We start from the raw sequence: 20,326 nt of genomic DNA, 5'->3' as shown, positions 1-20,326 counted from the left end.
CGCTCTCCTCCACCCGTGACACCAACATCAAGCTTGCTGCAAACTCTGATGAACTATGTGATAGGGAGAGATGCATCTAATTTGAAAGATGCACTAATGTTTTCATACTTGATTGGAAGCTTTTACCAAGTAGGGTCTGCTTTGACACAAAAGCTAAGAGCTGTTTGTGCTCTGTAATTAGTCAGAAATCATTCTAACAAAGTGGACTCATCTAACCAAAACTGTGGCCATTTCCCTTCCTGACTGGATTTCCCTGCACTTCTGTCACTTCCTGCTTGCAAGCCCTTTGCCACTCTTCTTAACAGAGTAGCTCCTACTGTGCCATTCAGCTGCTTAAAGACCCTTAGCAACACCCCACCTCACCAAAGCAAATGCTTGTCCTCCTAGACTTGCTTTTTCTTCTCCTCACCCTCCAGACTTACCTAAATGAACCTCCTGGTATCCTCTTCTGTGCAGCATGAGGTTGAAAAAAATCCTAAGTAAGTCAGAAGTCCTGTTTCCTGGAGTTTGGTCCCCTCTAACACAGCTTCACCCCAAAGCACTGCACTCAGCTCTAGATGTTTGTAGGATGTCAAGTGTTTTCATAGCTAACAATGCACAGATGTTTTATGCAACTTGTAGAAATACAGAAATAGGGATTTCTTTATTTTCATAGAGTTTTAATAGGGATTCTTTTTTTTTTCTTTCTTTTTTTCTTTTTTGTTTTTTTTTTTTTTTGTTTTTTTTTTTTTTTGTTTTGAGACAAGGTTTCTGTGTGTAACAGTCCTGGCTGTCGTGGAACTCACTTTGTAGACCAGGCTGGCCTCTAACTCACAGAGATCTGCCTGCCTCTGCCCCTCAAGTGCTGGGATTAAAGGCGTGCGCCACCACCGCCTGGCTCAATAGGAATTCTTACTGGTATGCTGCATTCATGAGAAATGAGCTTTGTTGCAATTACAGAACATTTTCTTCTATAAATGATCTGTTGTGATTAACTGCCATCTAGAGGGCTCCAAAGACCAGAGAGCTCTGGGTTACTTCAGTGGGGGATTGTTCCTCCTAAATGAAATATATATACCCCTCACAGATTGAGTGATGAGAAATATATTGATGCCTCACAAGAAGGTATGTGACAGTGTCAGAGTCACCTGTAGATAGACAAAACATGTCTCTCTCATGGGCCTTTGCACCAAAGAGTGGAAAATACTGACTTGAAATTTAGGCCACAGTCATTGGCCTCATACAATTCTGTTAGCTGTATCAATGAGTATAACACAAGTAAAACTGATCGGCTGAAGGTGTTAAAATGTGTATTATCCAATAATTGAAAAGAAGAGATTTACTGTTTATTCTATGTGTATGAGTGTTGGTCTGCACAATTGCATAGTACCAAGTGTGTGCCAGGTAGAGAATCCCCTGGAACTAGTTTTGCACAGCTGTGATCCACCATGTGGCTACAAACAGAACCCAGATCCTCTGTAAGAGCAGCAAGTGTATTTACTCACTGAGCCATCCGTCCAGCCCCTAAATCAAAGTACTTTTGTTGTTTTTTTTTTAATAGATTAGTTTGGAATCAGAAATGTGTTATTAGATTTTTAGAAAAAAAATCGACAATTTACTAGTTTCAAGCCCCAGATCTAGTGACCTACATTGGTCTTGCATTGCTTGATAACACTTTGGTTAATTATATTTTAACTAACTGCTCCTGTCTGTGTTTGGGCCATCCTTTTCCCGGATAAATGATAAATGATTAATGAATTCCCAGGGGAAAGAATATTTCTTAAATCAAATTTCCTCTACTTCTAGGTTTGTTTGTAGAGAAAACAGTAGATGTGTCGTGTAAGCCAAAATAATAACTTACTATGACTCAGAAGGCACAGGTTTGTTTGTGAGAGCAATAATCCTCCAAGTTCCCTACCACCCAGCTGTGTTCTGACTTGACTTGACATATGCTATGAACCGTCTTCCCCTGTACTGGTGACTCCTTCCGAGTCCTGTTTACTCTACTCAGCTTCACTCCAAAAAGTGTCTGCTGAACTGGACTCACAGAACCAGTTTATCAATGATGACACCCTGTCCTGGTGACCTGGCCTAAAATCATGGTAAGAGCCAACAACTTGGAGCATCTTCTTCATGCTAAGATGCTACACTGCAGCTCGGTTCTTTCTACTGGTGTGTCCTGTCATTTAGGATGAGCCTGCAAGGTAGATCTGAACTTAAGCATGAGAAGTGTCACAAGAGGGTTATTTGACCTAGCCACCCCACTGTGCCAGAACAGGGATTTAACCCAGGGACACAAATCTGTTACCCGCTGTCTGTGCACTTCACCATGATTCTGCACTTGGTCACAAAACATTTCTTTTTTCTTTTTCTTTTTTTTTAGTGGAAAATGTTTTCTTTTACTGAAAATAGATGTTTTTCGCTCACACAGTAATATCTTGATTATGTTTTCCCCTCCCTCTACGCCTCCCAGTTCCTCCCCATCTCTCATCCCATATCCACATTCATTCCCTTTCTGTCTCTCATTAGAAAACAAACTGGCTTCTAAAGGATAATAATGAAAATAAAATATAATAAGATAAAAACAAAAATCAATGGGCTGGAGAGATGGCTCAGCAGTTGAGAGAGCACTGACTGCTCTTCCAGAGGACCCGGATTCGATTCTCAGCACCCATATGGCAGCTCATGCCTGTCTGTAACTCCAGTTCCAGGGCTTCTGACACTGTCACACAGATGTACATGCAGATAAAATACCAGTGAACATAAAATAAAAATAAATGTTTTTTTAAAAAAATCAACAAATGGACAAAACAAACAAACAGAAGGAAAAGAGTTCAAGAGAGAGCACAAGAATCAGAGACCCCTGCATTGGCACACTCAGGACTCCCACAAAAAAACACTAAACTGGAAGTCATAATATACACAGAGAACCTGGTGTGTGTGTATGTCTGTGTGTGTATGTATATATGTATATATGTGTATATGTATATACATATGTATGTATATATGTGTTGTGTATGTACACACATGTGTATATCCATGTGTGTGAGTGTGTGTGCTTCTGCCCATGCGCAAACATCAGAATGAGGACATCAGATATCTTTCTTTTATCATTCTCCAACTATTCCTTTGAGAGTCTCTCCCAGAACCTCAGGCTCCTGTTTTCTAGGCTAGGCTGGAAACCAGCATGCCTCAGTGGTCTTCCTGTCTCTGCCCTGCTCAGAGCTGGGGTTACAGGTGTGTATGGGATGCTTGGCGTGTTACATGGGTACTGTGCTGGGATTTGAACTCTGGTGCTCCTTATCACACAACAAACCCTGTTAACTCCAAGAAGCACTTCCTAATCTAAAATGAGACAAAGAGGCAAGTTATTTGTTGATTGGATAGGGTTTTTGTAATGTTTATAGGTTTAAAAAATATGTATATGTACATAAATAAGATTGCAGGAATGTACACTTAATCTATCATTCTAAAACCTATCATCTGTCTATCTCTCTATCTATCTATCTATCTATCTATCTATCTATCTATCTATCTATCTATGTATCTAATCTTCCTTCTACGTATCTTCTTTCTAAATATCTCCTCCATATCTTATTTTCTGGTTAAATCTGGCTACATAATTTTCAATTGTCTTCTTTCTCAAACTTAAGTTTAAATTATTGTATGGTTATTTTTTGTTCATTACAACTTTAGATGGAAGTCGTTCTTAATGCTGACTTCACTGTCTGAGTTCAATAGGTCTTGAGAATTTGAACCCTCTCAGTAGGCTGGTGGAGGACGCATGCATTGGGTCTAAGGAAATTTGAATCGCTTCTGACAACAGAGCACCTCCCTTTCTAACATGTGACCCCACTTACAGATCATAGGCACATTCATAGCCTAACTCACCAGAATTGGATTTCCTCAAGTTAAGGAGAAAGAAAATGGCCCGTTGGCATATAGAAAACAAATCTAACATCACAGTTTAAAAAAAAATCCAGGTATAGCAATAAAGTTGTCAGAATATTTGCTTTGTGAATGAAAATAGTCAGAAATCATCAATGGAAAGTGAAAGTGAACAATGTGCTTTCAGTCTCAATAGTTAACTCAAAGGCAGAGCATTCTGTGCGTGTGTGTGTGTGTGTGTGTGTGTGTGTGTGTGTGTGTGTGTGTGTCCTGGGATGATGGCTCAGAGGTTAGGAACACTTCCCTCTCTTACAGAGGACCCAGGTTTGGTTTCCAGCATCTATGTAGCTGCTCACAACCACTGGAGATCCAGTTCCAGGGGATGACCATCCTCTTCTGATGTGATATGGTGTACATAAAAACATGCTGGTAAACCACTCATACACACTAAATAAATAATTTTAAAATTATGCTAAATCAAAGACAGAAAAAACTACATGGGGCACAAGGAAAACAGCTCCCTTGCTTGGGGCAGGAACATAGATGCAGGTTAGGCCACACAAACAAACAAACAAACAAAATGAGGAACAGAATCATCAAGTTCTACTCACAAGACTATGTGCTAGAAAGCAGTCTTCTAAGCCTGTAAGGAGAGAGGTAGGGAAAATGGGCAACCCTCTGCTTGGGGAAAATTCTCCTCATTTGACACATGCAACTGTATTTTTTTTCAAGGTGGAGTATATATTACCCAAGAAGAACAGAAGGTGAGAAGAACAGAAAATAGTATCGCATTCACAAAACCACCCATCACACCCGGGTAATGTCCATACTTGTTTTAACCTGCAATCTTGAGTGAGAACAAACAAACAGGTAGAAGGTTGGATTTTTGTGTTCTCACTGTTGGGGAGGTTTACCACCCTCCTGTGACTGCACATTTGTCCTTCAAAGGAATATCTAGGTAGGGAGGCTAGCTTTGGTGTTGACATCTTGAAGTCCCTGGCTTCCCGGGATCACAAAAGGGGACATACTCCAGCCACCTTCCAAGGTGGATTGCTGAGTCGACTCTCTCTACCTTGTGTGTGGGAGCTCTGACCTCCACTTCATCAATGGATCAGTTTGCAAAACCAGATAGGTCAGAAGCCCAAATGTTTTACTGAATGTTTTGCAAGAAATACAGGAGTGCAAGCCAATTTGTCCCAAAGCCACTGCAGCTAGAGTGTACCGATCGTGGCCTGTCTGCAACATTCACGGACTAGGACAAGCTCACTCGTGGGGAAGCGAACTTAGAGCAGCGTGTTTCACCCATTAAAACAGTGCACAGGAAACTCTGTTACCAAGATCCAGGAAACCCATTGCTTAATCAGGCACCCCCATGACTGGGTCAGAAAGCACCTGAATATTCCCATTGTGAATAATTCCTGTGGGTCCCACAGACTGATGGGTAATTTAGCCATTAGTGGGTCACTGATGTTTAACACCACACCATCTCTTTAGGAGTGTGGAAAGACATCTCTCCTCTTATCTTCATGCTGCCTCTAACTCTGACAAGAAGTGATATAAAATTACCCTTAAAATATGCCTTTAAAATGCTCCTGTGCCCTTCAGTTTGGTCACAGTTATTCACCCCAAGTGGCCATTCATCTTCACATATACCCTGAGCACCATTTCCCAGGCTGAGTTCAACAGGAACAAGATGGAGACCCTGTTGTCAGGATTACATTTGAGGGGAAAGAATGGGGCAATAAAGGGCTGACAATGGCTCGTCAGGCGAAGGCACCTGCTGCCCAACCTGAAGAGTCTGAGTTTGATTCTCGGAAGCCACAGGGTAGAAGGAGAGAACCAATGTCCAAATAAATTGTTCTCAGACCCCTACCTGTGTCTCATGGCACACATAAATGCTTAATTTGTGTGTGTGTGTGTGTGTGTGTGTGTGTGTGGTGTGTGTGTGTGTGTGTGTGATTTTTTAGAAAAACTAGAAAGAGGCAATAAACCGAATATCATAGAACATCGACTCCTGAGAAATGCTGTGGACAAAAGTTAGGGGACCGAGAGGCTCCGGTGGTGCTGTTTTAGGCAAACGGATGAGGTGGCCTTGGCAGGGTTTGTGTTGGTGAGTGGAGAAGCGTGTGGCTGCTCGCTGTTGCCACCTGCAGGGCGTTTGTATCTATAAGCTTGGATCTCTATTTCTAGCTCCTGTTTTTCTAGCTGTATTTGGAGGGGCTGTCAGAAACTTGCCAAACCTAGAGACAGAGTAAGAATAAAACACACTAAATGGGGACCATGTGGAAATAATCAAGAAATACCAGTGAGTCCATCCATATGTCGCTGTCATGGACTTTGAGTGATGTGTTATTGTCTCCAGAGAACTTCCAGGGGAGCTGGCAGGGGAGGGAAGGTGGCTTAGTGGGAGAGCCTGTGCTTACCACGTGTGAGGACTTGGACTCCATCTCCAGCACAGAAACAAACAAAACAGACACTCAGACCCTCCAAGAACCAAGGAGATATAAACTGCCAGCCTTTAAGCGAAGATCCTTTCAAAGACGAATACATGGGACTAAGAAGACAGCCCAGTGATCGAAGGCTCCTGTCAGCGAGCTTGTTGACTTGAGCTCCAGCTCCAGGACCTCCAGGGCAAAGGAGAGACTCTGCTTTTGCACACCTCCACATCTATGCACACACACTAGATATATTTTAAAATTAAAGCGTGTGTGTGTGCGCAGGCGCGCGTGTGTCCAGTGTAACTTGTTCACCATATCTCTTAAACTGGATTGAAATATCACATTCTCATTAAATTTCCAGCGTTATAATTGTGAAACAACACATCAATTAGAACGCATTTCCTGTAAGCTACCTGAGGGGAAAGGGTTCTTATCTCTTGTCTGAAACACTGAAAACACTATACTCAGAAAACACCTGTTGAGTGAGTAAGACAGGTTTCCTCTAAACCAGCATTTCTCAACCTGTGGGTCGTGACCCCTTCAGGGTTGGAATGGCCTTATCACAGGGGTTGCCTAAGACCATTGGAAAAACACAGATGTTTACATTATGATTCATAATGGTAGCAAAATTACAGTTAGGAAGTAGCAACAAAGTAATTTTGTGGTTTGGGGGTCGCCACAACATGAGAAACCGTATTAAAGCGTCACAGCATGAGAAAGGTTGAGGACCACTGAACCATTACTATTAGATAGTACTATGACATAAAAAAAAAAACAACAACAAAAAAAAAACAGTGCAGTTTGGGGCACAGAACATGAACATTAAGTAGTTTCTAAGATGAGTCAAAGAAAGGAAAGGCAACCTCTTTGAGCTTGGAAAATAACTGTCCCTGGAGAATCTGTCCACAGTTCCCCAGAACGTGGAAGGCTCCCGTACAACCGGCATCCCGAGGACGTCACCAGAGGCAGGGGACACAACCTGACATTGCTGGTAGTGCAGCCTGGGGAGCCACGTCAGAACCCGGGCAGGCATCCGGGTCTGACATAGAAAAGCATTTCTGGAAGAATCGGAGTGAACTGACTTCAGTGAGGCTGTCCATGAAGTACCAGGAAAGCGGCACGTGAAGAGAGGCAGGCAGGCAGCGAGCGCTCAGCAGGGACCCTGTGTGTGACGAGGGGCTTGGAAATGCCTTCATCTACCACCAGGTGGAGACATTGCGGGGAGCATGTGCTGTCGTGTTTGTTTTCCTATGCACAGAATTCTATTCTCAAAAGATGAGTTTTGTTTTGTGACATATCGTGCAGGGTTGCAGCTAGAGGGGGGGAAACTAACAGTAGCCCTGAGAACATGGATCAGAGAAAGCCTGACTTGTAAGTAGGTCACAGGGAGGGTGGACTAGAGGCACGGTCTCTTGACAACCATGCTTGCAATGTTTCCCGGAAAGGTGGGTACAGGGAGGTCTGGTCAGTTATGATGAAACTCCTACTATCATCCAGGAAGACATGAAGAGCCAGGGTGCAGGTGGGGGTGGGGTGAATCTGTTCTTGTGTCTCTTCTATTCTCTAGCTAGCTATCCTGCCTCAGAGTGGACAGGAGCACTCACTGACACTTTTTGACTAAAAAGGATTTTATGTGCTTAATTTGTAGAAAGGCAAAGCAAAACAGCAACATTTTACACCAAGCCCCGTATTGACCATTCAAATAAACAAACAAACAAATAAGCAAGGAAATAGTCAAGAGCTGCTGTTACCGCTTCCCTTGATTTGCTGTACGAAAATAGAAGAGGAGAAGGCTGCACACTGGCTTCTGGGCTGCGCCTGCTTGCCTGGAATGAATGACCATCAATAGTGTGAGCATAATTAAGCTAAATGAACATTCTAGAAGCAGCAAGTGAGGGAACTTATAACATGGTGCTTTGGAGTTCTGCCAAGTGCTAGCACCAGCCTAGGCGGTTGGTTTGAATGGGTGGTTAGAGTTAGCCTGGACAGGAAAGAAAGCCAGCCGGCCTTCACCTGTTCTCGCTCCTAATGGAGTCTGTCTCGTCCCCTGCTGCAGCCCTGCTCACTCCGTCAAGCCTACTTAGAGCATAGGCCATGACCTTTCAAGAAGTCAGTTCACCTATCCCCTAATGACCTCGGGCCATAGATTTCTCGCCTCCTCTCTTTTGCCCTGCAGGGAGGAGACCAGTAACACCAGGCAGCCTACTGGTGCTGGTCCACCCTGCGGGAGAGACTGAAGTGGAGGCAATGGGCTGGACCTCACCTTGACTAGGAGAGCTTATCTAAGCATACCACTTGTCTTCTCTTTTTTTAATTAAGAAATTTTAAAGTTCATTTTACATAGCAAAGATCCCCCTCTTCCTCCTTCCCCTCCAAATTCCCATCCTAACCCACCCCCCCCCCATTCTCTCCTACAATAAGGTAAGGCCTCCTATGGGGAGGCACATCCAGTAGAGGGAGGTCCAAGGCCTTCTCCCTGCTTCAAGGCTGTGTGAGGTGTCCCATCATAGAAGTGGGCTCAAAAAAGCTTGCTCATGCAACAGGGAAGGATTCTGCTCCTACTGCCAGGGGGCCCCTTAAGCAGATCAAGCTACACAACTGTCTCGATATGCAGAGGGCCTAGTCCAGTCCCACGCAGGCTCCACAGCTGTTGATCCAAATTTCATGAGTTCCCACTAGTTTGGTTTGGTCATCTCTGCAGGTTTCCCCATCATGATCTTGATGCCCTTGCTCACAGCATCCCTCTTCTCTCTCTTCAATCCCTTGTCTTCTCTTTAAACCTAAACCTTGGATTCCCAAAGATAGGATTGGGAGTGGAAGTCACCGGACCTCTTTATTCCTTCCTCTTCCCAGTGTGGCCACATCGAATAAATCTTTCTCTGTTTTTCTCTATTACCTGGCTCTTTAATTGGTTGTGTTGAAGATGGCTGGCTGAGTTTAGTCCGTTGGGACTGTGAGGGTCAGGCTCTGACCCTATGCACAAGGGGGCTTTGGGAATGAGAGCCCCCATGGCACAGGGCCAGCTGCTGAGATGGTATGAGAACATACAAGAACCCAAGAGCGGAAGTCCGATCTGAAATAGGAGCTGAAATAGGGGCTGGGAGTGTAGCTCAGTGATGGAGCGGGTATGAATCATGAATCCTCCCCAGGGCACCGGGTCAGTCTCCAGCATACAAAACAAACATAATAAACAAAAGCCCATGAAATAGAAAAAGAAACCATGGCTGGTTCCTGCCTCGCACCCTGCTGATGTAAAGACTTTCAGTTCTACCAAAGAATAATAATATTTCATAACACAGAACCAATTAGTCTTTTTCAGTATTTCATATTCCTAGTCATTTTCCATATTTCATATTCCATGGAGTCAGAGGTGGGGAGGCTGCCAAGGTTTTGTTAATTAATATGCTCTGTGAAGTGAATCTCCTAATCGGAATTTCTGAGCTGCATGGAAGAATCTATTGCTCAAAATTGCAGATGGATTTTCCTAGCACATGTCATTCCAGATGCCTAGGGTTGCAGAGGCTTATTAGAGTTAGTGACCAGAATACCAAGAACTTTTAAGGCCTGTGACAGACAAATTGGCTCTGATATTTAATGTCATACTGCCACCTTCTGGTGGAGTGATTTGGACCATTAGACAAAAAAGGCACATTGTTCGACTGAAACGGCTTTGGAGATTGTTATAGATTAAATGGCCACCTACACATTCTTTCGTATGTGTTGGAGTTCTTGCACAAATGCCATGTTTCTCGGCTTTCACCTGGGAGATGGTCTGGAGAGGTATCGTGCCATGTCCATAATCAATGTTTAAATGGGCCCTCAAATCAGAACTTTAAACTCAGAATTTTGACATGCATAGGTTTGGGAGAGACTTGGATGTCAGACTGGGTCTGATGGAGTCACAGATTCACTGTGCACTTGGAGGTCTGTTCTGCTAATGGTTAGCATGTGTGTGAAAGCCCAAATGCACCCGCTCTTACCTTGGCTTCAGTGTTAGTGATTTCCTCCCAACAAGTTGGCACCCTGACTCCAGAAACCTGATGACAGCAAAGTCATATTTTTACAAACCCGTGCCAAATGAGCATTTCTTAAACCACGTCAAACCTGCCTGCTTCACATACAGAGAAAATACGCCCAGCGTTTGCTGACCAAGGATGAACTCAGCAGCAGCAAAGAGCTGGCTCAGCTGCTGCCCTTTCATGTTCATTGATACAGAGGCACCTGATGGGTTGCTAAAGCCCATCATCTAAATATGAACATCCCCTTCGATTTCTTTTCTCCCAGAGTTCTTTGCCTTCCTCCCCTCATTGGTACTGTTTTGTGCCTAGGTGCCCAAGGTTCTGGAGGGTCCCATGCTGTGTGGGATTCACCCCTGTTATCAGAGCCTGTTAGGATCAGAGTCTGGGCCCTGGTAGCCCAAACAGGTTAATCTCAGCCATCAGTCCTCAATAGGACTATTGAGAAGGTAAAGAGTATAACTCAGAGGAAGGTGACTTGGTGAGTGCAACGGAAAGAGGAACAAATGAAGGGGTCCACTGACATCCATGGGGCGGTGCCATGAGGTTCATGTTTAAAGAGAAGGCAAGAAGTATGCATAACTAAGCAGCCCTGGTCAAGGTGGGTCCGGCCCACCATCATTGTTTCAGCTCCATTCTCTCCTCCAAGGTGGTCTGACAAGTTGTGAGAACTGTGTGAGATCTCTTTCCAGGAGATAAGATCCTCTCTGTTTCGGGCACCAAGGTTGCAGACTCTTCCTCTTCTAAGAATGAGATCTTTGGAGGAAATTTCAATTTCTGGAGATCCTTTTTTTGTTCTTTTTTTTTTTTTTTTTTTTTTTTTGCTTTTTGTAAAATTTTACACATATGGGTATTTTGTCTGCATATATGTCTGTGCACCATATATATGCCTGATGCCCAGGGAGGGCAGAGGAGGGTGTCAGATTCTGTGGGACTGGAGTTACAAATGGTTGTAAGCAGCCATGACATGACATTCATAGGAACTGAACCCAGGTCATCCAGCAGCAGAACACTCAGTGCTCTTATCTACTGAGCCAGCTCTCCAATCCCTAAGATTTCTCTTTTGAAGACCACTTCTTTCTAAGAATCAGCTACAGGTCCAATAAGAACGCTCTTTGTCTTCCTAAAGCTGCATCTCAAAACCCTAAGAATGGAGACCCATTCTTTCAATAGTCTGACAGACAGAGAGAAGGGCACAGTGTCTCTCTTTACCACACCATTGTGCCTGCCAGGAGGCTCACCCCTCCCTACAGTCCTGTCCGAATGCTGACCATTGCTAACTGGATCTTTTAAATCAGGACGCCACCTCTCAAAAACCTCTAGAAACTTGCACCATCAGCCGAGAAAGGCCTCACCTCAGCGGGGAGAAAGAAGAGGCAGGAAAAAAGCAAGATAACCCGAGAGATTTGTGTGAGCCATGGCCCTGCTCATGCTTCCCTCCCCACAGAGCAGCACTGCTTCCCAAACAGGTACATAGAGGATCTGATGCCACCCGTGTCCCAGGTTACCTCTTCCCAAAGTGTCCTGGAGGCCACAAACAGGATGACTCTTAGGAGGAGCTGTACTTTAGGGAGTCATCCTAGCTGTGAGCCAAACGGGTGAGCCTTAGTTAGCTCTAAGTTTGGTCACTGGCCCCTTCTGCCTTAGCACGTCTAGGGGGGTGCGGTCGGGGGGGGGGGAAGGCTACTCAAAGGGACAATTAGAGCCAAGGAAGGGCAATGTGGGACTGACCTTGAAGCTCAGTGCTTGAAGGTTAGAAAGGGCTGGCCCTCCGGCCTGTAATCCCAGCTCCTTGGGAGACTGAAGGAGAAGGACTACCTGAGTTGAAAGTCAGCCCAAGCAACTTAATGAGATCTGGTCCCAAAAGATACAAAAGGACTGGGCTATAAGGCCCTGGCAGCACACTTGCTTACAATGCATGGGGTGTAAGTCTCAGTATTATAAAATCAGAACTGTGAAAGCTTCACACTTTCCCCCGGCACTTCCCCTTGCCCACTGTGGAGTGAATGGTTACCTAGGGTCAGGCTTTCCTCTTTTTTTTTTTACTTGCCAGCCCCACTTAAGAGCTCTGTGGTGGGAAATAACTTCTGGCCTGTTTTTTTTTGTTTTGTTTTTGTTTTTGTTTTTGTTTTTTCGTCACAATGAAGAGAGAGGCACCCACTCTCTAGGTTTGTTGAGACACTTAAGCCAAATCATAGCTAATGAGAGCAGTTTAGCATGCTGGCCAAGAGCGGGAACACCCAGAGGCTGCTTGGCTCTCAACGCCAGCTTTGTGGGTTAAGTCCCGTCTGTGTGCCCTTGAGACACACACCTCGCCCTCAGGTCTCTCAACTGTAAGTTCAGGTGATAATACCCATTTACTAGGATTGCTTTAAGGAATCTGAGAGTCTAAAATGCTTGACACATCACATAAGAACCTATTTAATGATAAAAATGAATTTCATTTCTGGTAAGTCGTGGAAACTCAGCTGTGTCCGACAGTTATTTTATTTGTCACGGCGCTGGCCGGATAGTTCATAAACATCAGAAGTCATCCGTGAAGACGCAAAGCCTGACCTGTTCCCGTCTTTTATTATAGAGTTGTATCACTTCTAATTTAAACTTTTTCCTCCCTAGGGTCAGTACAGAAAGAGTCACAAACAAGGATCTACAAAGGACCAAAACCAAAACAAACAGCTTTCGAGGAAACCACATTACTCTTATATTACTCATCATAAATGAAAAAGAAACAAAAAAACAAAATGAAAATTAGGCAGAGTATCAATTTCTGAGGGGAAAGTGTGTGTGTGTGTGTGTGTGTGTGTGTGTCGCACATGCATGAGGAGAGGACAATTTGTTGAGTTGGTTCTCTTTCTTCCATCTTTATTGGAATCGGGATCTTTACCTGGGATCCGGAATGATCCACTGTGTTGTGCTATCTCACAGACTCTGGGGGAATTTTCCTTTGTGCTCCTCTCATTTTCCTCTAGGAAAGAGTAGGGGGGCGGGGTGGGCCGGGATTCCTTTTTATCCTCTGTACTCCCGTGCTATTTATTAGTAACTACGAGAAAACAGGACGCTTCATGGTCCTGGCTGGCCTAGACAGAACTCCCTGGTTCCTTGGGTGAGAATTTGGGCTCCATCACTTCTGCCTTGGTGGATTTTCCTTCTCAAACGTTGAATTTGGGAATCGTTAGTAGCTTTAAATTGCCTGGCGTTAACTCCAGAGACCCAGAAAAGCCTCTGGTTGCCCACGTTTCCTGGTGAGGGATGCCTTGAGCACCGGGGACCGGGGACGGGCTCTGGGGACCTCTCTCCGCCATGGGTGCGCTGCCCGGCTGACCAGCAGGGGGCGCACGGGATCACGAATCCAGTCCGACCTGGGGTTCTGCTTGGCCGGTGGGATGATGGCTAGGTGGATGACTGTATCGGGAAAGGCATGGCCACCTGCATCCCGCGCCCACCAGCATCAACCGCGGGATCCTCCCCAAGGAAGCTAGGTGCATTTTGGACACACCAAAATTCAAAAGATGACACCTAGGCACTTAAGCACCATACTTCTGGCTCTGTGTGCACTTCTCACACTGTAAAGTGAGTGTGCAGGACGGGCTCCCAAAGTTTCCTTCCCTCCCTCCCTTTCCCTGCCCTGTGACAGTCGGTCCCTCCCTCCTGCCCTCATCTTGCTCTGAGATTTCATTCCTGTTGTCTGCCCTCTCTACTGACGGAACCCCGTACCTAACCTGAAAAACGCAGGGCGGAGGGAGGCTTGCCTCTGAGGGCCCACAGGGACAGCACAACTGCTTCGGTGGCAGCAGTTGAAGATCTGGAGGGAGGCAAGGGACTCTTTAGACTGACTTTTGAAAAAGACAATTGAATATCTTAGGGCTTTATCATTTTTCCTTACTAAACATTTGTCTGGTTTATTAAACAAAAACAAACAAGTCTGGCCTAAGGCGGGTGAGTTGGCCCAGCTGGTAAAAGCGCTTGGGCAGCAAGCCTGAGGGCCTGGGAGGTCTCTTTAAAACCCAGGTAAAGGTTCAAAGAGAGATCTTGAAGGAGAGCTCCAGACAGTGGGGGCTTTCTCCCGGATCCCGGATTAGGCACAGACCACACCCAAACACCTGCTTACACAGAGAGATCCTTTATTAAGTGGGAAAGAAAAGTTAAAGTGGCTGCTTTCTGACTCGGGCAGACTACTGCAGCAGATGACCTTGCAGGGGTGATTTTTAAGAGGAGCAAAAGGCAGGGTGGGGGTGGGGGATGTCTGTGTTCCAATGGGCTAGGAGGTGGTGGTGAAGGAGATAGGAAGGAGATGGGGAGAAGGGGAAGGCGGCAAGAGAAAGGGGGCAGGGGTATTTGTCCTGGGGGAACAAAGGACTGCCTCTGGATAGAGAGGAGACACATACGCAAATGACAGTTTATAAAGATGAGGTGCTTAATTTTAATTGGGTGAGTTAATTGGGTGAATCAAAGGGGGCTTTTCTTTTGATTGCTGGACTTTGGTAGTCAGCCTCAGGAGGAGGAAGTGGCCAAATAAGGAAATTGACCTTGGTGGCTAGCTTTAGGAATGTCATCTACTGGTTTTTTAGCAAGGCATGGAGAATGGGGGAGAAGGGCGAGGCCTGCCAGAGTCACATGCTCCTGTGGGCTAGTGTCCCTTCAGATGTGACGCAAAATCTTCCTCTGACCTCCACTCGTGCCCACCCCATCCTTCCTCCCTCTCTCTCTCTCTCTCTCTCTCTCTCTCTCTCTCTCTCTCTCTCTCACTCTCTCTCTCTCTCTGTTCTCTCTCTCTCTGGCTCTCACATACACAGCAGTAATAAATTACACAATTCACAATTTTTAAGAAGTCTGTCCTCATGCTCCCTCTTTGTGGCAAAGGTAAAGAAATCAGGTGAAAGAAAAAGGTTTGCCAATCAGATCCGTCTTCCAGCCGCGACTGCACATACTCGCATCGCTTCGGCAGTCAGGCCCTCGGTGTTCTTCATTTGTTGGAAATCATCTAGTAAACAGAGCCAACAGAGTGCTGTGGATACTTCTTTCTACTGAGCCTTGTCTGGGCTCCCAGGCCTGTCCGAGATGCGGCAGTTGTGCCATTTGATTTGAAGGGCTCTTGGCTCGGTTTTGAAAACCAGACCATTCCCTTGTCACTGAGCTTGAAACAATACTATTGACGTACATTCCTTTTTGTTTCAAGTTGCTGTTCTTCCAAAGTCCTCCAATCAATCAGTTACCATGGGAAGGATGACGTCACAGACTACTGACTAGAAGTCCCAGTCTGGGGTTGATTCTGGGCCAAGTACTACTGCTAATGGGCTGTGTGAGCTTGCTTTGTCAATGCATTTACTTGCTCAGACACTTGGTTTCTCATTCCAGGGACCAGGGACCTCCGTGGACTGTGCAAGAACTGCGGCATTCTGGGGTCAGCTCAGGACACTCATCTTCCTTGTGGTGTTTAAGCAAATGATGCTGGTCTGGAAACTCTGACTTTTGAGTCTCATGAGGTTTTCCTGCCTCCTTTAGGTACACTTTACAGCGTTCCCTGGTCTCTCTACTTTTCTGAGTGCTGACCCACGGAGGCCAGGTCTCTCTGGCTGTTCTCTATGCTCCCAGCTGTCTGGGTACCATCACTATAGACTCCCAGGTTTGCACCTCCCACATGAACTTGTCTTCCACTACACACCCCTGCCCAAGCACCCCACTGACTTTGACATCTTATGTTAAAAAGCTACTCATGAGACTGTCCTCATGAGTGGGCTGATGTCATTACCACCAAGAGTGGGTTTGTTGTCAAGAGTGGGCTTGCTATAAAGTGACACTGGCCTCATCTTGCACTCTTACTGTTTGCCAGAAGTCAGCGAAGCAGGAAGGTTCTTCTCAGGCACAAGCCCCTTGACCTTGGACTTCCCATCTTTAGAACTGTAAGGGGAAATATCTGTTCTTTATAAATTACTTAACCTGTGGTATTTTGTTACAGCAACGGAAAATAAAACAATGTTCTCTCTTCCCATTATCAGGCTATGCCACTGAAGTCAACTTGACATCTACTATCACCTTAGTCTGAACCACTTCTCTAATTGAACTAAGCAATCGGCCTCCTGCCTAGTCCTCTGGCTTTCCTCTGGCCCTCAGGTAGTAAGTTTTCACATCGCTTCAAGAGTACTCAGGCAAGTTATTCGTGCTCTAAAGTGTCTGGAAACTATTCACTGACTTACCTCATGCAGAGACTTAGAAAACACCGTGAGTTAGTCTGAACCCCCTTTCCGCCCTCATCTTTTCTGTCTCTGTCCCTAACACTTGCTACTACTCCAATATGCCAATCACACCCCAGCCTCAGGGACTTTGCACACATCAGTCCGTCCATCTGAAGTCTCCTCTGGACAGTAGCTCGTTGACTCCTCACCCCCCTCATGCTCTCTTCACTCCAACCTTCTCATGACAAGTGCCCACCCTAGACCATGCTGTGCTCAAGGGCTGTGATTTGACACAAGTCATCGTGCCAACTCCTACCCCTTACCTGGCTTTGTTTGTCTCCACAGCCCTTGCAAAATAACAAATCTTCCTATTCCCAGCCCAGAGATGACAGGGATGGTGTCAGCTTTGATTGCTGCTGTGTTCGCTCTGCCCGGGGATAGGGCAGGGCATTGAGTTTATCAACACTAATTTTTAGCTTTAAAAGATTTATTTATTACATATGTTATGGTTATCTGTGAATATGTGTGTGAGTATGCATATGCATGTGTGCCCATGAGTGTTCGTGCTTCTTTGTGTGTGTGAATCTGCATGTGTGTGTGTGAGTGTGCATGTGTTGTGTGCATGTGTGGGTGTAATCTGCATGTGTGTGTGTGTGAATGTATGTGTGTGTGCATATGTGTGTGATTGGGTAAGGGTGTGGGTGTGCCACAGTGGGCACATAAATGTCAGAGGAAACTTTGAAGAGTCGGTTCTCTCCTACCATGTGAGTCCCTGACTCAAGTTGTCAGGTTCAGTGGCAAGAGTTTTAATTGGGTAAAGACATCGCTAGCAATCCATGGAGTCTGCTTAATGGGCAAAGGAATTTATTAGAGAAGGGAAACTCATGATACAGAACAGAGGAATTACTGCAGGGTCCTGAAAGGCTGAGGCACAGTTCCACGATGTTCTTTTGCCTAGTCTGTCTCCAGCATCCAAAACCACCAGCTAGTGAAGAGAGCTGAATACATACATCCCAGGTCTTAAGGGTCCCAAGCAGCCATGCCCCAGGGTCATGTACTTCAAGGTCATAGGCAGGTAGAGCAGTTACCAGCTACCTCAGTAGGGGTGGTGCTTCAAGGTCATAGCTAGAATAGCTACCCACTACAGTGTCTTAACTGCTGAGCTATCTCACCAGCCATCTACACGTCTTTATTGAATGAATCTATAAAGTGATCATCATTAGCATTTATATCTAATAGAGTTAAAGCAAAGATCACCCTGGGACTGATCTCAATATTGGAAAGAACTTAGTGTCTATGGTCTAATCTGGTTTTCAGTTCTGGTGGCACACTCACTAGCAGTATAGACTTTCCATGTCTGTTTTCCTGTTTGTTGGATGGATATAATACACCTCGGTGGTTTACTGTGAGCACAAGGTGAAACAAAAGACATGTAAAGTATTTAGTTATGAGGAGGCTATGCAATAACCAGCTATGAGAAACAAGTCTTTTCTGTGACTGGTGGATAGCTCATTGAAGGCCAGTATTTCATGGCCTTCACCCATCTTTGAACTCTTAAGTACATGCCTGTTTGTCTGGCCACTAGACATTATGAATTAGCCAATAATGTCAGACTGTGAGCTGAGCTCCCACCGCTGGGGTGAGACACAGTCAACACCTGTGGTAGAATAAATATTAAGTAGACTTCCAGCCCTGGTGTATGCTTGCTAGATTGGTTTGGGCCACAGAGCACCCTTAATAAAAAAGGAATTTCCTTGCAGGATTACTTTGATTTTTTTTTTAAAAGTGTTTCTTTGGGTGACACTGGGCCTCTTCTCCAGCACAGCCTTGAGGATTTATGTGGCCTTGCACATCCTAAGCTGCAAAGCCCAGTATCTACATAGAGAACAGGTTTGACTGACAGCTAGCTACTGGTTATAACGTGTTTGTTTTACGACCTTCAGGATAAATGTTAGTTACAGTGCTCATGGCTTGATAAAAATTGGAAAATGAGTATTTGGGGGTCTCTGTACCACGTACCCCTAGGTTCTAATGGAGCTGAGTGACTTCCCATGTTTTCTGCAAAATTTCCCTTTATTGAGTACGTCCCTACTATTCTAAGGAGACAGGGGTCATGCAGCAATTTCCTTTGAATTGAAACATCTCCTGGATAGGAGAAGGACGGCTAAAAAACTGGAGGTAAATAAGCTTCACAAGTGAGGAAAGCTGAAATTTACAAGATTCATAGATCTTTGCCCGTGGACAGACAAAGAGTAAACATTTCCTAGGGGCAGGGCCCTCTGTACCTGTCTAGAGGCTCCAGTTCCTGCATGGAGTTCAGGAATGTAGTTTCCAGAGTCTTTGCCCCAATAACCGACCTCAACAACCCACAGCCAGACCCAAGACTCTGGTGGTATCTGTCCCTTGGTCTGTAGTGGGTGCCCTATCCAAAGTGAATAGAAGTTGTTCATGTCTCCATAGGAAAAGTCACACAGCATGTGTCTCCATAGGAAAAGTCACCCAGCATGGGTTCTGGAGAGTCCTAGCACAGATCCTCCAATTTTCAGAAAACTCACATTATCTACTATGGCTTAGCCTCTAGGCCTAGACAATTGCAGGTTATTTGGGGCTAGAGGAGGCCATCTAGTTACAAAGGTCTATCTACATTCCATCTTAAAAGCTGCAGTTGGAAGACAGCAAGGAAGCAGACCAATGGCATCCTCAGGATTTCCCCCTGAGCCTTTATGCCTCACTCCTGGGCTGACCACCCTTGCAGTCCTGTGCTGGTTCGGAAGACTGCTGCCTGTGAAGTGGGGGTCACACCAAACCATCCTCCCTCCCTTCAGGGAACAGGGATCTGTGAGCAGCCCAACACCTGAGGGGAAGGTTCACCGACACAGAAGCAACAGAAATCAAGCTAAAGGACTCTTTCCTGTAGGAACTAAATTATCACCAACTATTTTCAGGGTAGAGTGTGCCTAGAGCTCATAGAGTCACAGAAGAGCAGGAGGTGCTAGCTCCTTCTCTTCCCTAGCTGATGGCTGGTCTGTTTTGAATCTTCTACTCTGTCTGTGACTCACTCAAATGTCTCTCTTGAAGAAACCAGATTTCACAGGCTGTTCCATTTGCCCCTGGACTATGGAGACTCTAGCAGGTGCCACCGAAGAATGTGAACACAGGAACCTTTACAAATACATGACACCAATTCACAGTGCAGCTCAAGTCTCCATCTTGGTGGCCATCTGGATTACCCACCATCCACAAGGCAGGCCACGTCTGATGTCCACAGCATCTGTTTGCCTTTGTTGTCCTTTCCTGTCTTCTGACCATATTCCCAATGGCTGATGTAACAAACTGTTCTGCCCTGTGTGAATTTTGCACTTGAATTCCTTTCGCCAACATCTTGATGTGAAATCTCGGGGTGAGGTTTTGTTTCCTCCTCTGAAGTCTCTGAGGAAAAGGTTCTGCGTTGTGTGCAAGTCTGTAGAGCTGCCTACAGTTGGACAATGGTGGACAAAGTTGCACTGTGTTCAATCACTTCTCATTCCAAAGACTTGCTGTCACTCTTTCTAGACATAAATGCCCTGGAGAAATAATACAAAGAATGATGGGACCATTTTCAAGGTTTCTTCTACTTCTATATTTTTCATTACTTTTTTTACAACATTTCCTCCTTCCCTTTCCTTTCTCTAAATCCTCCTGTACATTTCCCCACCCCAGCTCTTTCAAATTTATGGCCTCTTTTTTTTTTTCACCAATTGTTGTTATACATATATATGTATATAATGATGTTTTCCTACATATGTGTTGTGGTATGTTTGAATTTACTGTTCCATGATTGTAAAAGCTGTCC

This window comes from Peromyscus californicus, unplaced genomic scaffold (genome assembly GCF_007827085.1).
Source record: "Peromyscus californicus insignis strain IS unplaced genomic scaffold, ASM782708v3 Scaffold_9__1_contigs__length_137607984, whole genome shotgun sequence".
In the NCBI taxonomy this organism is placed as follows: domain Eukaryota; kingdom Metazoa; phylum Chordata; class Mammalia; order Rodentia; family Cricetidae; genus Peromyscus; species Peromyscus californicus.
This window is presented reverse-complemented; position numbering follows the sequence as displayed.